Source organism: Vitis vinifera, chromosome 16 (genome assembly GCF_030704535.1).
Source record: "Vitis vinifera cultivar Pinot Noir 40024 chromosome 16, ASM3070453v1".
Taxonomy (NCBI): Eukaryota; Viridiplantae; Streptophyta; class Magnoliopsida; order Vitales; family Vitaceae; genus Vitis; species Vitis vinifera.
In genome coordinates this window covers 22,105,984-22,118,304 of record NC_081820.1, presented here as the reverse complement: position 1 = coordinate 22,118,304, position 12,321 = coordinate 22,105,984, and the positions used below count along the sequence as shown (strand labels likewise).

Genomic DNA, 12,321 nt, shown 5'->3' with positions numbered 1-12,321 from the left:
TCATAAATAATTAATTTTATTTCTTTTACGAGGGAGATTTTGGGTATTATGTAAATAATTTTTTTATTTATTGTAATGTGATTAATATGAATTTAAAAGAAATCGATAATTATATATAAAGAGTCCAATAACCGAATTTATGTGAAATAAAAATAAAATAATTATTGAATAGATAAGAAAGAGAAAGGGTAAAGAGGTAATTTGAGGTGGGTCTTATCGTCTGGGTTGGAAGCCTACAGGGGTGCGTATATCACACCATCACCATGCTCTTGCAACGGTTAAATCTGCAACCCCACAAATTTTCTCTCTCTATTTCGTCTGAAACTTCCATTCATTGAAGCCTTCACCGATTCACTTCCAAGCTACTTCTTAATTCACAATCCTGAGAGGATTCCAACCAAGTATGTGATTTAGAGCTCCGAAATCAGTAGGAAGAAAACAATATGATAAAAGATATAACAGTCAAATTGAAGCGTAAACTCTATACGGTTCAACAGTTCGGCAGAAGCATCGAAACTATAATTAAAAACACTGTAAAACTAAGAAACAGTCGAGAATTTCTTTAGATCCGACGCAAAATACCCAATACTACCCGAAAATACCCTACTAAAATCCCCGCAAATCCCTAATAAACACTCAGATCACTGACAAAAAAGACCCCAAAATCTAATTTCCCCCAAAACAGACCCAAATTCCCAAATACGCTACCCAAAAACAGTGAAAGCAAACGAAACCCAAACATTTCCACATACCTTGCAAGCAATCACAATTCTCAGCCTCCTTCCTCACCACATCTAGAACCGAGTCAATCAGCTCCGCCCCCTCAGTGTAGTGACCTTTGGCCCAGTTGTTGGCCGCACCCGACTGCCCAAAAACGAAATTGTCGGGTAGGACAATCTGGTCGTACGGTCCCAATCAGACGCTGTCCATGGTGCCCGGCTCCAGATCCATGAGCACTGCCCTGGGCACGAACCTCCCACAACACGCCTCGTTGTAGTACACATTGACTCGCTCCAGTTGCAGCTCCGTGTCGCCTTGGTAGCGCCCGGTGGAGTCGATGCCGTGCTCAGCGCAGACCACCTCCCAGAACTTGGCTCCGATCTGGTTCCCACATTGCCCACCCTGAACGTGCAAGATTTCACGCATTTTTTAGAGAGAGAGAGTGGGTTCTAGAGTGAGAAAGATGGGGTTCCGGGGAGAGAAATGGTATTGGGTTGTGAAGAGAGAACATGGTGGGATAGTTAAGGAGTCTAAGAGGAAAGTTGGGCTTTTATAGGAGGGGAGGGCGGTAGTGGTATTTTCCGTTCAATAAAACGGCGCCGTTTGATCCTGAGGGAGAATTTGAATTTTGAAATGGAAAAACCCTAAATTTAAGGTGGGAGGAACGATAAAGGCCCACGCGCTGTTACGAGTGTTGTGGTTTACGCGTTAGGCACGTGAAGACGATGTCCTGGGCATGCAAATGGCCAAAAAAAAAAAACTTTGATTAGAATAAAACTTGGTAAAAACTCTTACAAAGAATGACTTTTAAAAATTATTAAAAAGCATGTTTCAAAATAATTTTTAAAAATGTAAAATAATTATTTGTATAAGAGTTTTTATATATCAAAATTAAATATTTTTATTTTTTAAGTATCAAATAAAAAATGCATTTTGACTGCAATTTAGTTATTAGATTGACTATAAAAAAAGTATGGATTTGTTGAATTAATAAAAAAGAAATTTATTTTTCACAAAAAATAAATGAAAATAATAGAAGAAGTGGTATCTTTAATAACACTTTTTCATTGATGGAAGACAATGACAAATATGGAGTTTTCTATTCTACTTCTAAAAATAAAATTGCTTTTATTAAAATTGAAAAAAGAAAAAAGAAAAAAAAATGTTGACTTTTTTCTATCTGACAAACCCTTATCATTTTGCTAACTCTAATGAAGTGAAACATGATAACTACTTGTGGGGTTGGAAATTGGAATGGCCATGGACCATGGACCATGGACTATCCCAAGAACCCGATCTTAAGTTTCACTCAAGCCCCCACCACTTGGGACGGCCCCGTGAGGAAACCAAGAGAAGAAGCCTTCAAAGTGGCCTAAAAAAGAAGCAAAGGAAAGCAGTCATCAAGAGAGGGACAAAACCCTTCCTACCCAAGATAAAATGGATTTTCGGTCTCAACCCAATGATGGATGGCCCCAATGCTCAACTCAACATTGTCATTTCCAATCTACTTAATTTTGATTAAAGCAATCATTTGACCCACCATAGTCTTCCTCATAAATCATGTCTCCATTAATTGTCTTACCTTCTAATAAGGTTAAAATTTATTTCAAATAAAAATATTTCATATCTCCATTAATTGTTTGACCTTCTAATAAAGATAAAATTTATTTCAAATAAAAATATTTTTGAAAATACATACCCTTTAGGGGGTTAGGGTTTCCAAATCTTGTCATTATCTCTTTACAGTTCAAAAAAGAACCCTACCCTTTACTCTTGAGATCTTCACAATTTTAGTGTTTAGACACAAGGAAGAGTCATTGGGTGGAAGGTCATGGTGTTTACGAGATCTATTACAACTTTGGAGTAATCCATATTGATTCGAATCGATCCAAGAACATCCATATCAAAGATATGTGACTTTATTTTCTAGATCTATGTTTTTTGCGATATCAATATTGCTTTTGAATACCTGATTTTTTGTTGTGATAGATTTAGAGAACCCATGATAGATTTACATGCACCCTACAAGATCTAGGCATGGGAACAAAATAATTCAGGATTCCCAACAGAATGACACATGAAAATCAAATCCTTTCCAAAAGAAAAAAAAAAACAAACAAAACAAAACAATTGAAGTAAGATAGGTGTACAATGCAAAGAATAATGATTAATTTTGCTCAATTTTCCTTGAGATTTAAGCTAAATACACCCAACCCCATTAGTTTGAAATTTTGTCAAAAACTTCCCTTACCCCTCTTATTCGTTTATTTCATTCACCTCCTCTTTAACTCAAAGTAAGAGAAGTTTTTGATAAAATTTCAAACCAATGGGTGTTAGGTGTATATAGCCCAAATTTCATGGGAGGTGAATGAAATTAACCTTAAAGAAGAGTGCAAAAGGAGAAGTAGAGAGAGATATAAAACAAGATTGGTGGCAAAGGGTTAAAAGCAATAATAAGGCATCGACTATGGTGGGGTATTTGCTCTCATTGCTCATTTAGAAACTATAAGATTAATCATATCTTTGGTCGCTTAAAATAATTGGAAGATTTTTCAAATGGATGTAAAATTTGTCTTTTTGAATAAACATATTGAAGAAGAAGTGTATTTAGAACAACCCATGGGTTATATGGCAAAAGGGCATGAGAACAAGATTCTAAAATTAAAAAGAGCATTGTATGGACTAAAACAAACACATAGAGCATGGAATAATAGAATTGATAAATATTTTCAAGATAATAATTTTATTAAATGCCCTCATGAAAATGCTCTCTACATGAAAGTGAATGAAAAAGGTGATATATTACTTGTATGTGAATGACTTAATCTTCATTGGAAACAAGCCAACCATGTTTGATGAGTTCAAAGAAATAATGGCTCGATAGTTTGAGATGATTGACCTTGGTCTCATGTCATACTATCTTGACATAGAAGTGAATCAAACAAAAAATGGTATTTTTATTTCTCAAGAAGGCTATGCAAAGGAAATTCTGAAGAAGTTTACATGAATATATGTAATCTAGTGAAACAAACCAATAAAATGTGAAGTTAAACTGTCATGATATGAAGAAAGAGACATGGTGGATCCAATATAATACAAAAGTTTATTAAGAAGCATACGCTATTTGACTTGTATAAGGTTAGACATTCTTTTTGGAATTGAACTTATTAGGTTTTTTTTTTTAAATCACTAATAGTGACTCGCATGAAGACTGTTAAACGAATTCTTCATTACATCAAATGTACACTTGATTATGGTTTATATTATTCATCTTCTAACAATTTTAAACTTATTGTATATAATGATAATAATGATTGAGGCGAAGACTTGGATGATTGAAAAAGTACCATTAGCTTTGTGTTTTTATTTTATAAGAGATACCATATTCACTTGGACTTTAAAGAAAGAATCTATTGTGACACTTTCAACTTGTGAAGTAGAATTTGTTTCAATAACATCATGTATATGTAATGCAATTTAGCTAAAAAAAAACTTGTTGAATGAATTTAATTTGCCACAAAAGGTATTAATAGAGATCTATGTGGACAACTGTTATCCTAAGGGTTCTCTTAATTGGGTTTTGATGATTACAAAATAGGGTTAAGGACATTAATGATTCAAATCAAGTTAAGTGTTTTCAGGTTTATTTGTGAAAAAAAAAAAAGCTCAAATAAATATGGAAAAAGATCAATATTGTGAAAACTTGAGACTTTTGAAGACTTGAAGTAACCAATGATATATTGTAAGATGGTATTTGTCAATGCACTTAAGTTTAAGTTATTTTTCATACACTTAAAAGTTTATTTTCATCATTTAGCTTAAAACAATATTTTTTTTTATCAAAGAAATAGACGAATCATTGTTTTTTATTAACCATTCGATTAAGTTGCTTAATCGATTAAGGCCTTTCTATGGCTTTTGGGATCCTTAAGCTAAAAAGCTACAAATTAGAGAGTTTTAAAGTATATATTGATAAGAGAACGTCCACATTCAATTGAAAAGCATTCTTTCCCTCATTAACATTCTTTGTCTAACTTCAAATCCATCCACATTCTTTGTCTACCTTAATATACTAGGTTTGGAGTTTGTTAATCTTTTCTTACCTTCTCCTTGTGAGAGAAAAGTTTTCAAATAGGTTGAGTACTTGAAGAGTTTGTGAAGGTCAATTGGAACCTTAAAATCCAAATGTTAGAAGTATGGAGACTTTTGCTATAAAAGTCTTGAAGATACGCTTACTCAATTAGAAGTTTGACGAGAGTGGATGTAGGCGGCTTATCGAGTCACTATAAAAAAGTTTGCATTTCTCTTTTTATTATTCTTGTTTTGTTCTTCATTTCTCATCCTTTTAGCTTTTGGTTGATTGTTTTGAAAAAACTTCTAACACCCAATTCAAATCCCCTTTTGGGTGATTTCTTCAATTTAATAAGTAGTTTTTTTATTTAAAGACAACTATTTGGGAAAAGATTTTAACCTTGGATCATTTATAGAGGAGAGAGTGATTTTTGGCAAACAATTGTTTCCTTTATCATTTAAAGGAAGAATCCATTAGTTACATCAATATTCATTATGTTAACACAAAGGCTTTATGACTTTTATTGTTTTTCTTATTTGACATATCTTGGGTGCTTCCCTCTTTGGCTAAAGAAACACTAATGGGATGACATAAGTCTTTCATGGGTAAAAAAAAATGGAAAAAAAAGTGGTGAATTGCTCCTTTATGTTTATTTTGGACAATTTGGAAGGAAAAAAACGATAGATCATCAGAAAATCAAGAGCATTTAGTTTAAGGGTTGAAACACTTTTTTTTTTTGTAATCTATGGGATTGGCCTAAGTTGTTTATATTTTTTGGTACTCTTTGTATGATAGATTTTTTTGATTGATTGAACTCTTAGTGGGGGGGAGGGGGGGGGGGGGGGGGGGGGGGGGGTCTTGTTTTTTGTTACCCCTCTTTCCTTTTGGTGGTGTTTTTAAGCATCCATGATATACTTCCTATATAATTTCAGGCACTCTATTGATGTTTCTTTTTTTTTATAATATTCTCTTGATTTAACCATACAAGAATAAAATAAAATGAGCTTTCAGAGCTTTTCATAGATATCATTTGCAGTTATTTTAACTTATAAAACAACCACTTAGAAGTTTTCAAACCATAATGATCACTTAGATTTGCTGGAAATAGAGTAATGAAAGCAAAATGGGGAAACTAAGATGGTGGCGCTTTAGCCCCATGGCCATTGAAATGTTTATATAATTGAGACTTTGGAAGATCACAAGCTTTTCAAGGCAAAGGAAATCTCTTTCAGACATCAAACTATTGAATTACTAAAGAGAGATCTTCACAAGTCTTGAAAGTTTGTTTCCATGCGTTTGCCCCGTGGTCTAAGTCCGCATATTTGAATGCTAGTCAAGACTTTCGAATTAATTGATTAACTTTATTAATCTCTTTGAGTGGCTGTCCGAATTTGGACATATGGAAAGAACTCTTAGGGTTTTTTTTTTCTCTCACATGCATCAATGTCATTGATATGAAGACCCAACCATTAACTTAGCCTCATGCAACTTCCGGGAAAGCACTTGAAAAGTCATTTTTGGTATCTATCTATGACTCCTATATGATGGAATGGATGAACAAAATATGAAAATGATTTGAGTATTGATGCATTTGTAGTCCATTTTCTACAATCTTCTATATATATATATATATATGTATATAACACGATAACACGCCCGAAATTTCGACCATGTCCGATGCATCTTTATATTCACATATTTTTCACCAATTTTTCGGGAATATATCGATAAAAACCCGATTTTTTTAATTTGTAATTCAAAAATCTGAAATAGGCTTTAATGGACGGGCCCAACAGCTTCTTCCTCACAGCAGCTTACTCTTTAAAGCCCAGCCCAGCCCTCGAGGCCCATTTAACCAGGACCTCATGAGGCAATACTCATTTTCATTCTTAAAATGAAAATATGAACTGGACCAAAGGGAATTGATGCAAGACCCAGGCCAGCTATGATGTTTGTAATTAGTTTATATGTGTTATATATATTTATACTTTTATATTACAAACAAACATTATATAGAGGATTCATTAAATGTAAATGTCCCAAGTATATATATATATATATTATAAATTAATTAAAATAAAATTTTTGTATATAAATTAATTTTAAATATAGTATATTTTGTATAATAATTAAATATAAATTTATAAATGCAATTATCAACATTTTAAAATAAAAAATAATACATCCAAATTGCATGAATCTCTATAAAATATTTATTTAATTTATCATATATATATATAAATTTTTTTAGTAAAACAACTTTAAAATGTCTATTATTATTTTTTATATCATTTCTTAGAATTTTTTTCAACATTTTCATAAATTTTGATTAATTTCCGTCTCATTGATATTTTGTGTCAAACATCCATCGATATTTCTTGACATATCTTGATATATATGCAAAATCCTGTTACCGATATATCCGTAAAAATAATATTTTTATCTTGTTTCTAATTACCCATTCCAAAAAAATTACACATAAAAAGGGGTTTAAGCTATTAATATGATATATTATTAAAAGACATTTAATTTCTTCATTTCCAAATAGTACAAAACAAATATAAAGGAGTAATTTTTCATTCTTTTTTCCATTTCTCCTCAATGAAGAATTCTTACAATATAGAAGGGTCAAAGTTCTTCCGAAGGAATTTAGGATCCCTGTTATTCCAAACAAGGAGGAAACTAGCCGTGGGATTCTTAATTTGACACAAGGAAAGATGCAACACCAGACTGAGCATCTTTCCAACGTTCCTACGAATACACACATGCATAATTAAATTTCATAAGGTTATGCATTTTTCCTTAGTTGTTTAATGAATTTCATTGATAAGATCATATGGTTTTTTTCCATCTATTTGAAAGGTTTTCTATACACATCTAGTGTTATTTGCTCTTCAATGCATTGTAGTTGTTTTCAGGTATGTTGCCAAGCAATTTGGAACAAACAAGAGGGAATCCTAGAGAAATCTTTCATAAAGGTAATTAAGCATGGAGAAAAATAAAAATAAAAAAAATTCTACAACAAATAGTTCAAGTCAAGAAAGGTATCACAAGTCTTAAAGTACTATTTGTCCGGATTTGTGCATAAATGGACTCCAAGTCATTACATTTGGACTATAGCCAAGTCAACCATTAAGTGAGTGGATTTTGGTGTTTTTTTTGGAGTTTAAGACCAAAATAATTTATTTGTAAAAAAAAATGATAAGGATAGTATCCATTTTAAAATATTTGTCAAAGTAGTATTCTTTATCCACGTAAGCATCCACATGGATTTTAAGTGTAAAAAACCACCGTTGATGACTGTGGTTTTAAAACTTACAGAAATTTCCTTAAAACCACAGTTACAAACTGTGGTTTTACAATTTCTCTTAGAACCACAGTTACTAACTGTGGTTTAAAAAGAAGTATCCTTAAAACCACAGTTACAAACTGTGGTTTTACAATTTCCCTTAAAACCACAATTAGTAACTGTGGTTTTACAATTATTTTTAATCCGCACCTATTTTAATGATGTTATAATTTTAATATTATTTTTAAAATATTTTTTTATCAAAACAACCATAAAACCACAGTTACTAACTGTGGTTTTACTAATGGTGTTGTAATTTTAATATTATTTTTAAAATATTTTTTTTTATCAAAACAACCATAAAACCACAGTTACTAACTGTGGTTTTACTAATGGTGTTGTAATTTTAATATTATTTTTAAAATATTTTTTATCAAAATAACCATAAAACCACAATTACTAACTGTGGTTTTACAATTATTTTCAATCCGCATCTATTTTAATGGTGTTGTAATTTTAATATTATTTTTAAAATATTTTTTTATCAAAATTGTGGGATCCTCCCTAAAAAGTGCCACGTGGCCTCTTCTCCCTTGGCCACGCAGATGACCCCCTTGCGACGCGTGGCATCGCTCATTCCACTAGGACGGAAATTTTACTCATCCCACCCGGATATCTCACAGCCGCAATTCTGTCCGGCCGACATTCCACCTTCTTTGGATATTTCACATCCAGAGCCTGTCGCCGGATGGGAAAGGAGGACGATTCAACTTCCTCGGACAAACATGTCCGGATCCTGAGACTTGGTCGTCAGTATTGTCAGAGTTGCTTTTTGATTGTGGGCGGAAATGGATCCGGCGAATCGCGAGCGTTTGACGAGCCAAGCTGTCCGGGTAAGCGTTACCAGAGGATCCGGACATGTTTGTCCGGGGAAGTTGAATCGTCCTCCTCTTCCATCCGGCGATAGGCTCCAGATGTGAAATATCCGGAGAAGGTGGGATGTCGGCCGGACAGAATTGCGGCTATGAGATATTCGGGTGGGATGAGTAAAATTTCCGTCCGGATGGAATAAGCGATGCCACGCGTCACAAGGGGGTCGTCTACGTGGCCAAGGGAGAAGAGGCCACGTGACACTTTTTAGGGAGGATCACAATTTTGATAAAAAAAATATTTTAAAAATAATATTAAAATTACAATACCATTAAAATAGATGCAGATTGAAAATAATTGTAAAACCATAGTTAGTAACTATGGTTTTATGGTTATTTTGATAAAAAATATTTTAAAAATAATATTAAAATTACAACACCATTAGTAAAACCACAGTTACTAACTGTGGTTTTATGGTTGTTTTGATAAAAAAATATTTTAAAAATAATATTAAAATTATAACACCATTAAAATAGGTGCGAATTAAAAATAATTGTAAAACCACAGTTACTAACTGTGGTTTTAAGGATACTTCTTTTAAAACCACAGTTAGTAACTGTGGTTCTAAGAGAAATTGTAAAACTACAGTTTGTAACTGTGGTTTTAAGGAAATTTCTGTAAGTTTTAAAACCACAGTCACCAACGGTGGTTTTTTACACTTAAAATCCATGTGGATGCTTACGTGGATAAAGAAGACTACTTTGACAAATATTTTGAAATGAATACTATTCTTATCATTTTTTTTTTACAAATAAATTATTTTGGTCTTAAACTCTTTTTTTTGGATCTCTATGAATGTCTAGTCTACCTCCCACTTTTTAGCTATCTTGATTACATTGCATAGCCTTAAGATCTTGTTACTTAGGACCACTGTTTCTACTATAGAGTATTAGGCTCCGATTGGTTCTCAAAACAAGAGAAAGGAAAAATGGGAAGAAAAGAACAAAAGTTGTAAATGACTTGTTATAGATAAAAACTAAACATTTTTTTTTTGGTATAAATTTATGTATTTTCAACTTCTTTTTTTTTTAAATTCAAATAAAATTTTAATATATATAGACATCTATGAAGTTGGTATGCATGTATATATACATGTGGTTTTTGAAATATATATTCAAAATACCTATAAATAAAATTGAATGTGATATTGTGGCTCAATTGGGGAAACCAAACTTTACTATAACAATTCTTTTCAATTCAACAAGGGAAAAGTGGCGTTTTGAGTAGCTTTGCTTGAAAGATTTTATCCAAAGAAATCAACTATGCCCAAATTAGGAGCCAATTGTGAAAAAAATTAGATAATAATCAACCTACACTAAACGTTATGTATCCCAAACAAACACACTACTAAAATGTTGAATGAACAAATAAATGATAACTAATATAAGTAAATTATTAATTTGAACCAATTTTCTCTTAAAACATTACCAATTTTCCATCAATCAAATTGTTTGTTCCATATGTAGCAAGTTGAGAAAAATCTCTTTCATACATAGGAAGTTGAGAGAAATATCCTTCACAAACCAAAATAATTGAAGTCAAGAGGGACATCTTGAGTCTTAAAAAGTTTGTCTGCGTTTGTAGATAAATAGACTCTGGTAATTGTATTTGGAATTTTGGATGGTGGCCAAATCAACTTTGAAAAAATCAGCACATATTTCTATTGGAAGTGACTAAATTTTTGGATTAAGTGTTTTTAGAACAAATTATCATCCAAGGGGAATTTTGGATGGAGAAATTATCATCTCTAATAATTCAAGTTTTGCACCATTAAGCAATTTACTAGCTTAACATGATGGAATAACAGCCAATTCCTTGGGTATTAGTTTAAAGATTTAGCACGCTCGATGTCGAACACTGCCCTTGTTTCATGCGGTTTGCAACCTACGCTCCATAAAAGAAAATGAATTAATTAGCGCACATGTGAAAGGGTGAGTTCTGGTTGTTGAATGAGAGATGGAAGAAAATTAAAGAAAAATGACAAAGGAGGGAGCGAAGAAGAGTGATATGAACCATTCAATCTAAAGGAGCTGCTTGAGAATATGGACAGTAGTGGCAGCCCCACAGTTGGTTGGAAAAGGGCACTCAACAGTATTTCTCTTTCTTCCTTGGAACTTTCAATATTCTTCCTTCTAGCTCCGACCAGAAAAATATTGCTTGCTAAGAGGAGAACAGCCATTTATCATTGAAAGACCCTTTCTTTTCTTTCTAAGCCTTCTTGTAACTCCTCCGGAACCAGTCCAAAAATGGCTTCATCTTCTACTTCTAATCCTCATAGTTATGATGTGTTATTGAGTTTCAGAGGTGAAGACACTCGCAAGAATTTTACTGATCATCTTTATAACAGTTTGGTTGCATATGGAATTCACACCTTCAGAGATGATGAAGTTGAGAAAGGAGAGGACATCTAATCGGGTCTGTCCAGAGCTATCCAAGGATCAAAGACTTTTATTATTATTTTCTAAAAAAACTATGCTACCTCCAAGTGGTGTTTAAATGAACTCGTAAAGATCATAGGTCGTGATATTAAAGGGGCAAATTCCAGAGTCCTTAGGGCAGCTCAACTACCTAAAGGAACTTAATCTTGATTACAATTCCTTGGATGGTCAGGTTCCTTCGTCAATAGGAAATTTATCATCCTTGTCCACATTATATCTTTATGGTAATCTATTAAATGGCGCTCTCCCAGAGAGCATGAGACTTCTCTCAAATTTGGAAGCTCTAGTTATAGGAAGAAACCCTTTGGCAGGAATTTTATCAGAAGTACATTTTACCAAACTCTCAAACTTGAAGTACTTAAAGATGTCTTGGACGTATCTAACATTCAGTGTGAGCTCAAATTGGATTCCTCCTTTTCGACTTCAATATATGAAGATGATTTCTTGCAAGATGGGCCCTAAGTTTCCAGCATGGCTGCAAACACAAAGATCTCTTCAGAGTTTGTACATCTCAAACTCAGGAATTGTGGACACTGCTCCTAGTATTAGAGAATTCATTACAATAATTTTTTTTTTATATTTTAAATTCTTGTAATTAGTTGTAATATCCTTATAATTAGTTGTAATCCCCTAATTATAGGATTGTTTCCTATTTTTGTGTTTTGGATAACTTACAGTAATGCCCAATTTTGTGTATATATATTCATTCTTAATTAATGAAAAAGTCAAGTTATTGTTTCTCCATAATCCTCTCTCTATTTCAACATGGTATTAGAGCTTAATATTCTTGGGCGTATTTTCTACAACCAATCTCCTCAACGGCTTCCGGTGGAACCCTCTTTTCCACTAACGATCCTATCACCATCCAAAAC

General features: G+C 32.8%; 1 pseudogene; it reads right to left on the bottom strand.

Moving 5' to 3' along the window:
* Positions 1-91: 91 nt before the first annotated feature.
* Positions 92-1,250, bottom strand: LOC100248104 (tubulin beta-9 chain-like; annotated as a pseudogene).
* Positions 1,251-12,321: the final 11,071 nt, after the last annotated feature.